This window comes from Geotrypetes seraphini, chromosome 2 (genome assembly GCF_902459505.1).
Source record: "Geotrypetes seraphini chromosome 2, aGeoSer1.1, whole genome shotgun sequence".
Classification (NCBI taxonomy): domain Eukaryota; kingdom Metazoa; phylum Chordata; class Amphibia; order Gymnophiona; family Dermophiidae; genus Geotrypetes; species Geotrypetes seraphini.
Window position 1 is genome coordinate 201,567,711 of NC_047085.1, and position 19,382 is coordinate 201,587,092.

The following is a 19,382-nucleotide window of genomic DNA, read 5'->3' on the forward strand; positions in this document are numbered from 1 at the left end:
CTTTCAAATGAAAGAGACTCGACATTTATGTCAAGTAGGTATTTAAATGTTTCTATCATATCTTCCCTCTCCTGCCTTTCTTCTAAAGTATACATATTGAAATCTTTAAGTCTGTCCTCATATGCCTTATGATGAAGACCATGCTCCATTTTAGTACCCTTCCTCTGGACCAACTCCATCCTTTTTATATCTTTTTGAAAGTGTGGCTTCCAGAATTGTACACAATATTCTAAATGAGGTCTCACCAGAGTCTTATACAGGGGTATCAATACCTCCTTTTTCCTACTGGCCATACCTCTTTCTATGCACCCTAGCATCCTTCTAGCTTTTCAACCTGTTTGGCCTCCTTAAAATAATCAAATGCAATCACATCCAAGTCCTGCTCTTCTGTCATGCACATAAGTTCTTCACCCCGTAAACTGTACTGTTCCTTTGGGTTTTCGCATCCCAAATGCATGCCTTTTCATTGAAGGCCTTTGATAACAAGCATTAGGGTTACCAGACATCTGGATTTTTCCAGGCATGTCCTCCTGTTCGAGTTTCCCTTGCCGTGATCAGCTCAGCGAAAACCTGATTCTCTAACTGGCACCTGTGACATGGACGCCGGTTAGAGAATCGTGATGTTAGGTGGGCGGAAAGATGCGATTCTATATAGGATGCCTATGTGCGATTCTCAAAAGCCGCTTAGACGGCTTCTGAGACTGGGCGTCCTATACAGAATCCAGCCCTAAAGTCCCTTAAGATTACTAGTTGTATGTTAGGCTATGGTAATATTTAGTTTTTATTATTATTATTTTGTAATGTTATTGGTAGGTTCCCTTCTAAGAATCTAATAGACCAGTGGTCTCAAACTCAAACCCTTTGCAGGGCCACATTTTGGATTTGTAGGTACTTGGAGGGCCTCAGAAAAAATAGTTAATGTCTTATTAAAGAAATGACAATTTTGCATGAGGTAAAACTCTTTATAGTTTATAAATCTTTCCTTTTGGCTAAGTCTTAATAATAATATTGTAATTTATAGTTAAAGAGGCATATGATCAAAAAACTGTTTTATTTTACTTTTGTGATTATGATATATATACCAAGGGCTTCAAAATAGTACCTGGCAGGCCGCATGTGGACCCCGGGCCGCGTGTTTGAGACCATTGTAATAGACTATATTTCTAAGAGCTATATACTTGCTAATAGAGATGCCCTAATTATTTTGTAGCCTTCCGATTGGTTCAAGGACCTATAAATCTGAGATCAGACAATCCGTGTGACTAACATTTAGGCACGGGGTTTTATGCTAATGAAAATCAGGTCTAAATGCGTGGATCAGGTATATTCTATGGTTAAACAAACCAGGAGACAGATCTCCACAATCCAAGTAGAAATGAACAAACCACAGTGAAGATACGTAGTAATGGTGTGCAGTTTATTCATGAATCATAAAAGTCTATGCGATGGCTCAACACGCACGGGTTTTGGCCAATATGGCCTGCCTCAGGAGCCTTGCTGAGAATGATCAATTACTTGTGCAAATCACCTAATCCAAGTATTCTAAATTTGATTGAAGTCACCGTTCTGGTCTCTGTGCACAAGAATAGCTAAAAAAAAATCTCAAAAAAACATTTAGGAACAACCATAACCCATTCTTTTCCCAAGGACATGCCCCCTTTTGAGATATATGCACTAGAATTTATGCACACCACTTTATAGAATATGTTTGTTAATTGGCAATTATTGGCACTAATTGGTGTGTTAAACAGTTAAGTTGCTCTTGCAAATTGGCAGTGCGCACAGATTTGCATGTGCAACTTTGACCACAGTACAAAAATCTGGTCCAAACGCCTTATTGCATAGTATTCTCGTTTTAGCAATTACAAAACAGTCTTAAAATGTATGCTAATGTTATTTTCTGGGCTCATAATATTGTATGCTCTCAGTCAATACTCTTTTGCATCTCTTTTGTTTAACTATTACTTTTAGCTATAACTCGACGGCGAATGAGAAGGCGTGCAGAAGAGTTTTCAAGCACGCCCATATTGTGATTTGGTCTGCTTTTTCAGAACTCGGATCAACACACTGGCGTACATGCAACTTCTGGACAATCTTGTTGCATATAACTTTGATTTGGTTTGTGCGTCTTTACTTGCATTATTGTACCCAATGGCTCTTTCTTCGTGCAATTGCAGTCCCTGTATCAAAGTAAGTAAAGCGAGGCCCTCTTACCAGATACTCAGTTATGCAGGCAACTTTGATAGAGATGAATTAAAATAGTAGATTTTTCTGTTTCCTTTCCTTGACTCTCTTTTTTATTTTCATAACCTATTTTTAATAACTATGTAATTATGTCTTCTTTATATTTTATAATTTTTCTGTTGTGTATATATAGGGAGAAATGTTAAAATTTGTTGTGATTGCGATCCTAAACTAAACTAAACTAAACCTTAAGTTTATATACCGCATCATCTCCACGGATGTGGAGCTCGGCACAGTTTACAAGAACTTAAAATATAGGAAGAGAAGGGAAAAAAAAAAAAAAAAGGTTTACATGAACTTATATATAGAAGAGAAGAGTAAGGGGGAATAGAATTACATTTTAGTGAAAAGCCAGGTTTTCAGCTGCTTGCAGAATAATTGGAGGGAGCCCAGGTTCCGCAGCGGGGTAGTAAGGTCGTTCCAAAGACCTGTGATTCTGAAGAGAAGGGATTTTCACAGTTTGCCTGCATAGCGAATACCGTGTTGAGAGGGGAAGGATAGTTTATACCTTTGGGCGGATCTGGTAGAGTCAGGACTCGAGGAGTTATAAGATAGTGGGATTAAGGGAGGAAGGATGACGTGAATGATCTTAAAAGCCAGGCAGGAGCATTTGAAATGGATTCTGGAAATCATTGGGAGCCAGTGAAGTTTGGCTAGGAGTGGGGGACATGGTCAGACTTGCGTTTTGCAAAGATCAACTTGGCTGCAGTATTCTGGATTAGTATTCTGGATCCTCTTTTGGTTCTTGTTGGCCTTCAAGCAGGGTCATCCCAAGGGTGGAAGTAGCGCAGCCAAACAGGGTGCAGATATCTAGGGGTGCAATTACATTTCCCTTCTCAGCTCATTTCCCAACCACTGGTCCCATCTCCATCTTGCTACCACTGTCACTACTGCTTCTTCTTCTGACCTACAGTAGTAACGACAGAGCAAGAAGAAACATACATGGAGTCACAATGCTCATGGTCACATTGTCAGCTCTGCCAGTTCTCTGCCCCTCTCTGATATCAATTCCTGCTCTGAGGCAGAGGACCAGCAAAACTAGCAGTGTGTGCCTGAGCACTGTGACCCACAAGTGTTTCTTCTTGTTTTGCCATTACTGCTGCATGTCGTAAGAAACAGTAGGAGAGAATAGATTGAAGTCGAAGGTAACCCAAGAAAGGGAAAGGGAAGAAGAAGGGAGGAACAGCTGGATAGAAGGAAGGGGAAAGAGGGGAGATGCTGGATGGAAGAATGGGGAAAGAGAGAAGGGAGACACGAATGGAAGGACAGGAAGAGAGTCAGGGGCAATATACTGGATGGAAGTGAGGGGAGAGAGAGAGAGTACACTGGATGAAAGTGGGAAGAGACATGCTGGATGAAAGAGGGAGAGGATAGAATTAGTGAAAGGCTGGGGAATAAGAGGTTTGGAGTGAGAGAAAAGAGATAGAATGCTATAGATAGACAAGTAAAAAGAGGGAAATTGAAGATTATATAGTAAGAATGAATGAATAGAGGGGGAAAAATAAATTGAAGAACACTGAGAGGAAAATAAAACAATGTTAGAGATGGATGTAGTGGAGAAGATGAAGACAGGAGGAGAAAAAAAAGACAAATGAATATGAATCCTTAACATGAGAGTTAAGAGAAGATAGAGAAAAGCAGAAAGCAGAGACTGTGACCAACACAACTAAAAAGAAAAATTAAATGACTAGGCAATAAAGGTGGAAATAAATGTTATTTTTAATTTTGGATAAAATGGAGTAGTAGCCATGCTGTTTCACCCTAATAACAACTAAAAACAATTGAAATAAGATGATCCCTTTTTATTGAACTAACTACATAAGAACATAAGAATAGCCTTACTGGGTCAGACCAATGGTCCAACAAGCCCAGTAGCCCGTTCTCATGGTGATCAATCCAGGTCACTAGTACCTGGCCAAAACACAAGGAGTAGCAATATTCCATGCTACCAATCCATGGCAAGCAGTGGCTTTCCACATGTCTTCCTCAATAACAAACTATGGACTTTTCCTCCAGGAAATTGTCCAAACCTTTCTTAAAACAAACTACACTAGCCATAAGAATATAAGAATAGCTTTTACCTTGCTGGCCCTTGATTGCAGCCTTTAACCTGGTTTTGTAAAAGGAGCCTTTTAATAAATAGCTTTCAGAGGCCAAAACTTCCTTCCACAGATCAGGACAGTACACCATAACAGCAGCATACTGTCCTGATTTGAGGAAGGAGGTTTAAGCCTCTAAAAGCTAACTGAAAAATGCATTACATTAGTCCAATAAAAGGGTATTACCTATTTTTTTTTCTTTTGTTTTATTTGTATTTGATCATTTGTAATGTGATTGGAGTATGTCAGTTTTTGAAATGTTACACCTATTTTTTATTGTTTTCTCTCTCTGTAGTGTTGTATTATATGGAGAGTCTGGCTTCAGTTTAATTTCATACATTCTTAAAACTGTAGTAATATATTTTTAGGAATATAGGTTGAAGAAAAATGTGATTTTTATTCTCTCTCTCTCTCTCTCTCTCTATATATATATATATAATAGTAATAATAATTTATATTCCGCATATCCTACAATTCTATGTGGATTACAAATTATTCAGGTACTCAAGCATTATTCTCTAACTATCCTGGTGGGCTCCCACTCTATCTAATATACCTGGGGCAATGGGGATTAAGTGACTTGCCCAGGGTCACAAAGAGCAGTGTGGGATTTGAACCCACAACCCAGGGTACCAAGGCTGTAGCTCTAATCACACACTCATCAGAGGTATGCCTAGATATATTGCTGTAATCTATTTTGATCCTAAGTGCTGACGTTGAACTGACAAGTGCTGCAAGTAGTGCAGACTGCCAAGGTGGGGAGCAGCATTTTTGGCATCACTGGGGGGAGGTCTTCAGCTAGTAGGGCTTAGGATTCCCACCATCTCAGATTTTTTTTTGGGGGGGGGGCAGGGGTTAGTCTTGTAGGGAGGGGACTGACAGGTCACATAAATTCAGTTGATAGAATATATCATCTGAAGACAAATCATTCAGGGTCCAGCTCATTTTGCTGTAAGTATACAGGGTCTTTGTTTTTTTGATCATGAATATGTGTAAAAAGTTGTAGTGAAAATGCATTGTGAGAAAGTGCCATGGTTAGATCATTTTTTTAACTTCATTTCAATTGCCTACATTTTGTAAAATTGAAAAAGTTATAGGCAAGCTTTGATTTAAATCTAAGGAGGGCAGAAAGAGCCCCAAACCTACTGGTTTCCACATCCCAGGTTAACAAAGAGTTTTTCAGCCATTTGCTGGTCCATGAGTTCGAAAAAGTTGGAAAATGCAGCTCTAAGCTACTTTTCAGACCCATCCCCAAAGGACCGCCCCTTGGGGAAATGCTGCTAAAGGATTGGTTGGTGACTTTCATATCCCATCATGCCGTTTATGCAAACTTATCAGTGAGGCATTCTAGGTGGTGTAGATGGCAACTATTCCTCTCTGCCCAACTTTACTGTTGCCTGCCTGCATTTTGGACTACAATCTCATCAGCTCTGGAGAATCTTGGGACTCAGGAGTCAGTTCTTTACTAGTTGGAATTAGCAGCATGCTCTTACAAATGGTGCCTGTGCATATGTTTTTGACACAAACCCCAATCCGCTTTACTGCTTCAAATCATATGTCCTTAGGGAAACAAAGCCTCCAAAATTGAACACAACATTCCAACTGGAGCTACACCAACAACTTGTAGGAAACATTAACACCTCCTTCTGCTGGTTTTGCTTCTCTATACAGCCTGGTCTTATTTTGGCTGTGGCCACCGCCTTGTCACACCTTGAGATCCTCAAACCTGTCTTTGAATCATACCTTTACTGGGATCTGAATCTGAGTAGAGGTTTCCTTATATATAAAATACTGTTGGAAACTTTTTATAGTATATTTTAAAGCTAATTTAAATAGGGGCAGGAGAAGTCTGTGATATGCAGAAATATTAATTGAGCTTGCTCTCCCTATTTCTGACTTTCCCCTCTATTACTTCTCCCAAATACTTCTGTCTGGAATATCACACATTTTGTGTGAGCTTCTGTATATATTAGTACATTGTCAGGAATAATTTACTGAAATACAAATCATTGATATGAGGCAACTTTTATGATTCTTTGATTTGGAAATTCTGGGCCTTCTAGCAAATTTATACAAGTTGTTATCATGTACTGATATTGAATGTGACTATGTTGCAACCTTAATAATTAAACCTCTCTGAACCATTGACTTGGTGTGGTACTGTATTCTAAGATTATATCATATAGTAACATAGTAAATGACGGCAGAAAAGATCCAAATGGTCCATCCAGTCTGTCCAACCATACATGCTCCATAAATTAATTGAGTTTAAATGGTCCTTTTTCTTAGATATTTCTGGGCCAGAAACCCAGAGCCCTGCCCGGTACTGTGCTTAGGTTCCATTTACTGGAGTCTCCACTAGAGGATGACATGGGGAAAAAATCTGTCCCCATCACTGCACCGTCTCCGGCCCACCATCCTCTGCACCGCCCCGTCACCACCGTTCCCTTCACCGCTCCGTCACCGTCACCGCCATCCCTTTCACCACCCCGTCACCGCCACTGCCATCCCATTCACCGCCCCGTCACCGTCCCCGCAGCATCCATATAAGCCTCAGTACTGCGAAACACCATGAAGACAGAAGAGAGTCCTGCCACTACTACTACTGCACTGAGAATCTGTTTCAGTGCCTCTGCCCTGTAGTAAAAACAGAACATAAAATAAATCAATTGACTTGTCCTCCCTTGCAATGACGTGTCCCCCATGTTCATCTATAGCTCAAATCAGGTCAATTGTGCACACTAAAAATGCAGGAGGATCTGGAACGTGAGTGTAGGCAGGCAGTGATACAAAAACAGCAGACACCCGACCGATGCAGTGTTCCGCCATCTCTCTCCCTCCATCTCACCTTAGATATAGAGTATGCCGGCTTTCTTTTTGGCCTAGCCGCACGTGCGGGTGCTCATTTGTTCAATATTCTCCTCTGATGTAACCGGAAACAGGAAGTTGTAAGAGAGGAGAAGATTGATCAACTCGAGCAGCCGCGCAAGCGCGGCTTTTTGAACGCGTGCGTCTGGGCGAAAAAGAAAGCCGGCATATTCTACATCAGTGTTTTTCAACCTTTTTACACCCATGAACCAGCAGAAATAAAAGAATTATTTTGTGGACCGGCAAACTACTAGGACTAAAATTTTAAAACCCTGTTTCTGCCCCATCTCCGCAAGCTCGGTCACCTCAGTAACTATAGAAAAATAGATGAATATAGTGCAAAATATAGACAGCAGATATAACTTCTCAAAACTGACACATTTTGATCACTAAATTGAAAATAAAATCATTTTTCCTACCTTTGCTGTCTGGTGATTGATTTCATGAGTCTCTGGTTGCGTTTCCTTCTGTCTGTGTATCCTTTCTTTCATTTCTTTCTTTCTGCACTCAGGCCCAAGAATTGTCCCTTTCTATTCCCTCCCTCTTTCCTTCCTATGTCCTTAGTGCCCCCAGTGCCTCCTTTCCATGTCCTTAGTGCCCCTTCCTGTCTTTAGTGCCCCCAGTGCCTCCTCCCCATGTCTTTAGTGCCCCCAGTGCCTCCTTCCCATGTCCTTAGTGCCCCTTCCTGTCTTTAGTGCCCCCAGTGCCTCCTCCCCATGTCTTTAGTGCCCCCAGTGCCTCCTTCCCATGTCCTTAGTGCCCCTTCCTGTCTTTAGTGCCCCCAGTGTCTTCTTCCCATGTCTTTAGTGCCCCAGTACCTCCTTCCCATGTCCTTAGTGCCCCTTTCTGTCTTTAGTGCCCCTAGTGCCTCCTTCCTATGTCCCTCTCACTGCCTTCTACACTTTGTCCCACCCCCACCTCCACCCCCGAATCCTGCCTGCCTACCTTTCTCCCTCCCTAGCCAAAGCCAGCCTGCTGCCTCCCTGCCGCTCAAAAAAAAAAAAAGCCTCCTTCCTTTTCCCCTGCTCTTACCGCCATGCTCATGCTGCAGCTACTAAAGCCGACAGGCAGTCTTTCTGACTCAATTCTGAAGTCGGAGAGGACGTTCTGGGCCATCCAGGCAGCGATTGGCTGGCCCAGAACGTCCTCTCCAACGTCAGAATTGACATCGGAAAGACTTCCTGTCGGCTTTAGTAGCTGCAGCATGAGCATGGCGGTAAGAGCAGGGGAAAAGGAAGGAGGCTTTTTTTTCACGCGGACCGGCAGAAATTCAACCGGCGGTAAGGAGGAGGGAGGGAGATGGCGGGGACCGCGCGATCCTTGATTGCCTCACTGCGGGGACAAGTCCATTCACCGCTCCACGGGGCGGTGAATGGCCTTGTTCCCGTCCCGCAGAGGCCACTATTTTTTCTTCCCCGTTTTGGCGGGTTACCCGCGGCTAAACGCGGCTAGCTGCAGGTAACCCGCCACCGTGTCATTCTCTAGTCTCCACCAAAGCTCACTCCAGCTCATCTTAACCATCCCAGCCATTGAAGCCTTCCCCAGCCCATCCTCAACTGAATGTCCATATACGGGACACAGGCTGTGCAAGCCTGCCCAGTACTGGCCTTAGTTCCTTCAATGTATACCCATTATTTTCTAATTAGAGATCCTCTGTGCTCATCTCACACTTGTATGAACTCTGTCACCATTTTCTTCTCCACCACCTCCCTCGGCAGTGCATTCCACACATCAACCACCCTCTCTGTAAAGAAGAATTTCCTAATGTTACACTTGAACCTACCACCCTTGAATCTACCACCATGGGATTTACTAAGGTGACTGAATTATTTCTGGGACAGTGCTGAGAATAAGACTGCCTTGAAAACTTCTGAAAGCTAAGTTACTCAGAATTTCATATTCTGCTCTTAACACTGATTTTTAGCATTATACCTGCTTAATTTCTCTTCTCTTCCCTAACTGTTTAATACTTTAAAAAAAAAAAAATCCTGTGTCCTCATAGGAAAAAGGGTAAGACTTATATTAACTCTACTTAAATCCTGTATGCTTGTGACACAGGGAGACTAAAGTTGGGAAAATCCTGTGTTTAGGGTAGCCTCTGATCTGGTATAAAACTTGTATTTCTGAACCTCAACTCAATTACTAGTTTCAACCACTTTGTCTGCCTGATTAGGTGTAGAAGGGAGGGGCCGGGATTTACTAAGGTGACTGCATTATTTCTGGGACAGTGCTCAGAATAAGACTGCCTTGAAAACTTCTAAAGGCTGTTACTCAGATTTCATATTGCTACTTATAAAGAAAACTGTATCTCTAAACAGAAAATAGCAAGATAAAATAGATTTATTATTACTATAATAAATTTATGTTTGGGATACTTTTATCAGATTTCACCACAATATGCAAATCACTCAATTTGTAGGCTGAAAAAATTCTACACAGAGCTTTGCAGTATAATACTTTCACTGACATCCAAACAATTCTCAGATAGTATTTACAGAGCCATGGTGAGGGTGTGATTTGGGCGGGCCGTGGGCCGTCCTAAACTTAGTCATACTGCATGTTGTGACAAACGGGCGTCTTTCCCAAGGTTTGCCACAGGGAAATTAAGGAAAGTATATAAACCCCAGTGCAGAAGGGCTGACCAGGTCAGGGCCCAGGACAATAAATTAGCTGACTACCTGGTGAGTGACAATGAAATGGAAATAGAACAGGAAGGCTTAGACTTACCTGAAGCAGTTCCAGAGCCAGGCAGGAAGAAGCTGCCTTGCTATTGTCCATTGCCTGTAAGGCAGAAAGCTCATAGGCAGTTTCCAATCAGAGAAACGGCATGGGCTGAGGAAGGAATTCCCTTCCCCCATCCAAAGCCAAGGGGGAGTGGTTCTTCCCCTCAGCTTAAAGCCAGGCTCATTAGAGAGCAGAGGGAGGAAGGAGGAGGAGCAGAACGAGGCTTGGCATTAGAGCAGAGGCAGGACGGGGCTGAGCAGTTCCTCAGCACTGACTGGGAAATGACGGAGGAACAGGCTGGTAATTTGGCCACTGAATCCCTTTCCCCAGAGCCCATGGTATGGGAAGAAAGTGGGGCTATACAGGAAAGCTGGCCAGAGGAAATGGAGAGCTGAATATCCTGAAAAGGTCTGTGAACAGAGCTTTGTTTTGGCTGTATTTCTCTGTTGGCTCTTTGAACTAATGACTGGGGGAGTTACTAGGGAAATAATCCTGTACTGCAATTTCACCTGTTGGTTTGCTGAAATTGAGAAAGGATACAGTAACCTCCTCTTCAGGTTATGGTCTCAGCTGAACCAAACGCCATGCTGGCTAGTTTAAAGCCCAGAATTTCCTGACTTCCACACTCCATGAAAGGGCCCAGCTGTAAAGATAGTGCCTTAGCAACTAACTAATTCAATTAGTCTGCCTGCCTCATAGGGATAAGGAAATTAACCCTCTCAGGGAAAAGCCTGCTCGGGACTAGGGAGAAAGTCCAGCCCAGCTGGAGAGTGTAAGAGCACTGGAAGACAGCACAGAATATTTCTCAATCCTGAACAAGAATGTCTCTCCTGTAAAGCTACAATGGAGAGTTATTTGTGCTAACTGTTTCACCTCCTAACCTCCTGGAATATTAATGACTGTATGTGGTTTATTAACCCAGTCCAGAGCTGATTACTGGGTGACTACGAGTGAGATGAACTTTTTCTGTTGTTTTTGTATGATGTTCATGCTACCAGGAAAACCTGGAGCGGCACAGTAATTCTACGGCCGGTGGCCAAATAAAAGCTTATGTTTTCACCAAGGCCATTCTGACAAAGTGTGATTTTTCAAAACCCTTGAAGAATAAGCTTAGTTGGGCATTTGCCAGGGACTACCAACTTGAAAGGTGACCCTAATTCTAAAGGGACCACGCCAGTAACAAGCTTCATGTCACTACCCGACGGCTCAGGGTGTTCGCAGAGAGCGTGGGTGTGACAACGTATAACCGACGGAACTTGGACGTTGTGATTTAGGCCATCTAAAACCAGGTTTAAGTCACAAGAAGGTATCCAAAGTGACCAGATAACCACTGCAAGGACAAAGTACAGACCCCTACACACTCCCCCTGTGATTACTGACCCCCCCCTCCACCGCCATAAAAATCAGAATAAAAATGTCATATATCTGCCTCCAGAATATCGGCACATGGCAGCCTGGCATAGGAAAGCCTAGTAGAGCTGCACAGAGGTAGCTTAAGTGGTCTGGGGGGTGGGCTAGTGAACCATGGAGAGGAGGACCCAAGCCCATAAGTCACTCTAACCACTGCATGCATGGTGAAACATGTGTACCTCCATAAACCCTTATATACTGCCATATAAGTGGCACTTGCATCCATAAGGGCTATTGGGGTGGTAGACAGGTGGATCTAGTTGGTTCAGGGGGGTGTTTTGGGGGGCTCACCATGACCTATAAGGTTGTTGTGATAGATGTGTATGTGATATCCTTTGTGTGAAGTTCACAGCAGTACCCCACTACTCAAGGTGCAATATTTGGGTGTCCAGCCCATCACTTTGCTGACCCCGCCCACATCCAAAAGGTCTTTTTCTAGGCGTTTTTGACTTGGATGAATTTTTGGATGACAATGGGGTATAAATATGGACAACTTAGTGGTCTGGACGATCAGCGGCTGGACGTACAGTTAGACGATTTTTGAAAAAAAAAAAAATGTTGGACGTATTTTTCGAAAATGGATCTTTTCCCATGTCCGACTTTGGGTGACTTAGGCCTAAAATGGACTTATACGTATCTTTTGATTATGCCATTCCATGTGGTTTACATTCAGGTATTCAAGCATTTTTCCTTATCTGTCCTGGTGGGCTCACACTCTATCTAATGTACCTGGGGCAATAGGGGATTAAATGACTTGTTATATCACCACAAAAATATGCAGGAGAAAGAGAGAAGTATCAACATCCACCAATTTTTACCTCCCTTTTGAAATTCTTAAAATCTTTTACAACAGTTCAAGAACATGAAGAACTGTGATCTTCACTGTCAAAAATGTTTAAGCAGTATTAAATACCCTTAGAAGAGGAAAAAGCCTCAGATCCCCATATGTTGCTAGTGCAAGACTGAAAAAGTATACTGGAAAGGGAAACTACATCGGCTGAAAAAAACCTCCCAAACCTCCCATTTTGAGCGTATGCTGGAAAAATAACGTTAATTCAAATTTTTCTTCAGCAAAAATGACTATGGGCTCCTTTTACTAAGCCGCGTTAGGGCTTTAATGTGCGGAATAGCTCGTGCTAAATTGCCGTGTGCGCTAAACCTTAATGCCAGCATTGAGTTCTAGCTTCTTAACGCGGTTTTAGCACGTGCTAAAATGCTGCGTGCGCTAAAAACGCTAACACAGCTTAGTAAAAGGAGCCCCATGTTAAGAGTCACAGTTCGCACAGTGAGCGTTAAGCAGAAGTGCCGAAAGAGTGAGTTCTTTTGCCCTGAAGCAGCCCTTCGGTGAAATGACAGGTAGCTATCATCAATGTTTGAACGTTGAGTGAACAACTTTATTTGAGCAAGATAAGTTCTATTTAAAATTGTGACTCTTAACATAGTCTTTTTTTGCTGAAAAAAATCATAATTAATGTTATTTTTCCAGCATATGCTGAAAATGGGAGGTTTTGGTGGTTTGGTTCAGCAGATGAGGTGGTTTCCCTTTCCAGTATGCTTTTTCAATCTTGCACTAGCAGTATACGGGGATCTGAGGCTTTTCCCTCCTTTAATGAAGAAGTAGCTGAAATTCTGGATGTTTCCAACTCCACCAGAACAAGTCAAATTAATGAGCTATTGAAAGAAGATCAAAAGAAAGTGTATTTTCAATTTGATGATCCCGCAGCTTGGCCTACAATCACTGATGAAGTTAGGTGTTTGCTGGTTTCTTATGGACCAGAACAAAATAATAGGGACAGTTGTTTCACATCTGGAAAATGGCATTTCGGTAAAAACTGGGAAAAAAAATGCTTCCAAATGGCGAAAAAAAAAATTCACTATCAATGACTATTGTATTGTACTTCTAAAGATGCAGTATTTTGTTTCTCAAGCATGTTGTTCACTTGTGCTAACAACAACTGCACGTTTTCAGATCCTGCCAAAGGTTTTTCTGTTTGGGTTTATTTGAGCCAAAGATTCCAGAACGTCAAAACAGTTCAGAACACAGAAAATGTTACCTCTCATGAAAGAGCTTGAAAGATGTTTGAAAGAAGAAAAAAACGATTGATGATGACTTACAGAAAGCAATGAATGGAGAAATAGAAATATGGTGCAACGTATTGAGGGTTATCATTGATGTTATAATGTTCTGTGCTCCAAACAATCTTGCTTTGAGAGGTACTAGTGCAGTAATTGGAAAACAAACTGTGGTTTGTTTCTAAGAACATTAAAACTCATAAGTCACTACCACCCCAGGTTGGCTGAACATATTGCAGCTGCTAAAGAAGGAAAAGCATCTACAACATGCTTTTCTCCACAAATGCTTTTCCCCACAAATACAAAATGAGTTACTAGGCCCTGCTAGCTGAAAAAGTGAAGAAAGAAGTCATACCACGAATCAAGGAGGAAAAATATTATTCCATGCTGTTTGACTGTACATCTGATGTTTCTCACAAGGAGCAGATGACCCAAATTATGCGATACATTTTCATTAATGATAGTGCTCACTGGAAGAAAGTTTCATCAATTTCACTGAAAACCATGATAAAACTGATCTTGAGCTGGCAACAGAGATCACAGAAAAAATTATAAAGTGATGATTTGGATATAAAATATTGTAGAGGTCAGGGATATGACAATGGAACAAATAGGGACCGCCTCCTTCAACAGGTAGTACTCAGCCAAATAGACAAACCAGATCACCATGTTCTATTTGAACAAACATGGATGCATGAGATCTTGCCCCCTTTGTCTGGAGGCAATCAAGATTTGGAATTCGGCCACTGCTGGTGGGATATATATCAGGGCAGTTTACTTGTCAGGGAAACAGAAAGTGTTAGCAGACAAGTTGAGCAGGCTTCTTCAGCCTCACAAATGGTCTTTCAGCATGACAGGCCTCCCATGTTCTCTTAGAGGGAAATGTCGGACATAGACCTCTTTGCTTCCCCTCTGAACAGCAAACTTCCACAATTCTGTTCCAGGTCCTTTGCCCCCAATCACATTGCATCTGACACCTTTGTACTTTACTTGGGGGTGGGGAGGACAAGTTCCTCTATGCATTTCCTCCAATCCCTATTATAGGAAAAACTCTACTCAAACTTCACTTTTAAAACAGAATAGTGAAGTTTCTGGAATCCAGTGGATTGCAGGACCAGAGGCAACTGAGTGACCAGAGGATTAGATAAGAGTGCGCTAGATGTGGTGTATTTCGATTTTAGCAAAGCCTTTGACAGTGTTCCATACAGGCATTTTCACCAGGCTCCTGTATATTCAATGTTAAACCTCCATAGAGACATGATCCTGGCAGCTTGGGAGTCCCACTTGTGAGAATATTATACCTGCTTGTCCTTGGAGAAAGCAAAGCTACCTATCTGACGTAGGTGTTCTCTGAGGACAGTAGGCTTATATTTTCACAACATACTCACCACCCCTAGTTGGCTAGGGGATACTCAATGAAGTTATAGGGAACTACTTTTAAAATAAATAGGAGGAATTTTTTTTTTTCATTCAAAGAATAGTTAAGCTCTGGAACACATTGCTAGAGGTTGTAGTAAGAGTGGATAGTGTCGCTGGTTTTAAGAAAGGCTTGGACAATTTCCTGGAGGAAAAGTTCATAGTCTATTATTGAGAAAGACATGGGTCAAACCACTGCTTGCCCTGTATCAGTAGCATGGAATGATGCTACTCTTTGGGTTTTGAAAAACAAAAACAAAAATGGATCTTTTGCACAAAATTCCTACCCAAATTTAAAGAAATCTAAATAAATAGAGATGTAGGAACCTATTAAATTTATCTCATATTATTTGAAATTAGTCACAATGTACTTTTACATCTCATTTCTTCTTTTATAGTGGGATTCAACCACTTTATATCCTTATTTAATTTAAACATATATCTTCAATTCATTAAAAAAAAAAAAAAAAAAAACACAAACTATAAACTAGGAGGGTGGTAAATCATACAATATAAACTGATTTCAGTGCATAGAACCTCCCATAACTATGTTATCCCAAGTCCGTATTCTGTTCAGTTATAAATAATCATCTATACAAAAAAAAACCCTCCTTCCCTTCTTTGGGTTTTGGCTAGTTACTAGTGACCTGGATTGGCCACCGTGATAATAGGCTAGGGGGCTAGATGGACCATTGGTCTGACCCAATGAGGATATTCTTATGTTCTTATGATGATCCCACAAGTCAATATCAGATGGGAAGGCACCGGCATGTGTGCGGTGTGGGCACTGCCTACAGATTTAAAGTGACAATGCACTTGACAGTGTTCGTACCAGGTTCTGTGGATGATATCACACACATGTGAAAATGTATACGTGCTGTCCTCAGAGAATGCCTGCTGCAGGTAAGTATCTTTGCTATTTTAACATGTTTCATTTCATGCAATGGGCTGTAGTCTCCATTAACTCAGGTTAACAGTAAAATAATATGACTTTAGTATAACATACATTGATAACTCCCCCTTCCCCCCCTCCACACACTTAGTCATGCCTAGACTGAACATTTGGGGCTCCTTTTACGAAGGTGTCCTAGTGTTTTTAGCACACACACCGGATTAGCGCGCGCTAGCCGTAAAACTACCGCCTGCTCAAGAGGAGGAGGTAGCGGCTAGCGCGCGCAGCATTTTAGCGCACGCTATTCCACGCTTTAAGGCCCTAACGCGCCTTCATAAAAGGAGCCCTTGATGTATGCATGGATTAGCATCTTTACTGCATATTATACTTTTTAGTCAGGTTTCCTTGGAATCTCCCCTGTTAAAGTGATCATGCAGTGTAGCATCACTGATGACGTCTTTACATACTCAGTTAAAAGCCCCAGGTCTTCTCCGTTTTTTTTTCTCTTTGAACCAGAAGCATCAGACTCAGAGCAATGGCGAGTTAAAATTATTTTTCTTTTTGTTTTGAAGCATTATATTATTATTTATAGTTTGACAGCAAGGTTCCTGAAACAAGGCTTAATTGAACCTTCTTCACAAGCGCAAGAAACAGTTGTGGGTGGGAACTCCACTTCATAATGACTTTTTGGTTGATTTCATATACATAACATTATTATTATTATTATTATTTTTTAATATTCTTTATTCATTTTCAAAATTACATTAAGTGTTAAATATATTCATTCAGATTAACATTAACTACATCACTTACAAACAATCATTGATATATTACATAAAAACATATCCCTTCCCTTTTCCCACCCCACCCACCCTTATATTCCATTATCATATAGAACATGTAATAATAAAATTCCCCCTTCCCTACCCCTTAAATCGATAAGTATAAGGGAAACAATTTTTTTAACATATGTTGTCTTTCCATTGCATAAACATCAGTAAAAAATCACCTAGTCCCAAAAATCATGTACTCTACTAAAGAGGCCTGCAGTTTTTAGGTTGTAGAACATGAAAAACATCAAACTTGTTTTAAAAGAAATTGCATAGTCACATTCTACTGACCCTGAATTTGTTGCTGTAACAGTAAGATGCTGGGCACATGATAGAAGGGCCTTACAAATGGTAGGAGTCTGATCAGTAGACAAGACTCTTGTTGCCACATCAAGGGCAAACAAAACACAAATGACGTCATTTAACAGTAGTTCATTTAAATCTAAAAGCAGCTTCTGTAGTTTTTTTTTAAATCACTAAGGGCTGTGGTAACGGCCCTGAAGCCCATAGAGATTTAAAGGGCTTTGGGGCTGTTGCCGCGCGGCTTTCTAAAAGAGGCCCTAAATTCAGTTGCCAATTGTCTAAGATGTGTTAAGTTTTCACATATTGATACTAGCCTTTAGTTTTTAGAGAATGACACGGGGACAAAATTTGTCACTGTCCCCATCCTCACCCTGTTTCCACGGGCTCTGTCCCTGTCCCTGCTCCGTAGGTTCTGTCCTTGTCCCCACCCCTTGGTTAACTGTGGGTACCCGTCCCTATGTCATTCTATATTTGTAGCAAGCCAAAATGTTATATAATGATGGCCTAGTTTGCACTGTGTTTTTAACAGAATTAACAAACAACAAAATACAAACTAGGTCTTCATACATTTTGGGGTGCTGCAAAATTTTAATTTTATTGGGTATGTTCTTTTGTACTCTGCCTAGAATTTTTTAGATAATGCAGGTTCATAGATTTAAAATTAAATTAAATTAAACCTTTGCCTAAAAATTGACTTTCTCCTTTGAAAGAATGAATAAGACCTCTCTCATCCAATGATAATTCAAGTACCTTACTGAAGATTTCCGAAAGGATGTAAGTCCATCTTGTTGCATCCAGTAGGTGATCAATCACATATATTCCTCTGCCATGTCCCTGTCTACATTACTTCTAGCTGTAGCCTAATAGCAGAAAGCTAGTTTGAGTACAGCACAGAAAAATCTTATAAATCCAAGAGACGGATTCATAAAAAATTGTAATAACTGGACAGGACTACCTGGAAATAGGAGTCTGTCTAGCTCCACTCATGCCAGCAAAACATAGGCATAAGGCATCTTATTTTAAATCAACATTCCAGGGTATAATAGCATCAGTAAAATATTTTATATCCATTCTCCTGAATCACAGCACTGACTGAATTATTTTTCTTCAGTCTTTCAAACAATACTAGCCAGGACTTTTTCAGAGTAATGGCAGCCTAGATTCAGCTTCCCAGGAGAACATCAATTTTCACAGGACTGGTGCAACGGGAAATGGCTACATTTCATGTAATTTAGAAATAAGTCCCTTGTTTTAAAAAGGTGAACTAAATAAAGCCTCAGCCTGCATATGGCTTCTGATACAGCTACATTAATAAAATTCCTTAAAAATCTAGCTTTTAATTTGTGGATGATCAAACACCAATTCATATTAATCCTAAATTAGGCTTTTATAATCCTCTGAGATATAAGGTTCTTCACTTAAAAAACCCCCCAAAAAACAGGGAAAAGCTGCACGTATCCAATCCTTACTAAAAAAATTGCCATGGAGCAATTATGCCTGACATTAACTGGTATCAGCAGGAAGGGAAATAAAAATCAGACCTAATTTTGGAACAATCCTTTTCTACGTTTCCAAGACAGGCCTGAGAAGCACATACATAATACTGCAACCCTTGAACAGATTCAGAAAATTATGAGCACCTCCATCTGAATCCAGTGCAAATCACAAACATCGTTTAACCTATGTCCACTTCAGTCAGATGCTGATGCAGAAAGCCCTGCAGTAGAACAGCTCAAAGATTCACTGCACTGGGACTACCATTTCCAAGATGGCAGCGCTGGAGGCAGGAGAAAGTGGATATCGCTCCTTCCTCTATTAAGGTATGCCCTAGAGAGGGTCAAGGAGGCATTGGAAAGGGTTTCGGTGAGTGAGGGGTGCAGCTAGACACCAGAAATTTTTTTTATTTTTTTTTTTTAAGTTAGGGGTTGGAAGAGTGGTCATGTTGGGTAGGTGCAGTTTATAGAATAGGGCTGTACACCTGGGAGCTGTGCCTAACTTTAATCATGAACATTTGCACCAATGAATGTTAGCTACAGATGCCCCTTATTGTAAAATTGCACATATAATTTTGAGGAATGCTCCTAATCTGCCCATAACCCTCCCCTTTCCATGCTCCCTTTTTGACACCACATGTAAAATTTAGGGGCAGACTGCATGCATAAATTTGCACGCATAAAGTTAAATTAAAACCAGTTAATGCTAATTATTGTTAAGAAGCTAATTAATGCTTGTCATTCAATTAAGTTGCACGCACAAATTGGTCAAGTTTCAAGATTAATAAAAGTTTGATTTGATAGCAAAATCATAATTCAGTGTGATTTACAAATAATGATAAAATTGGGGTATAAAGAAAACCACATTAATCAAATGAGACGGTTAATACAACTTTAGACCAACTGAACACAAAAGGTAAAAAAAAAAAAAAGGATTAAATACAATTTATAAATAAATAAGAAGGGCTAGGTAATGTAACAATAGGATGGGAAAAAGGTTACCCACTCAATTTTCACTTATCAGCATCCT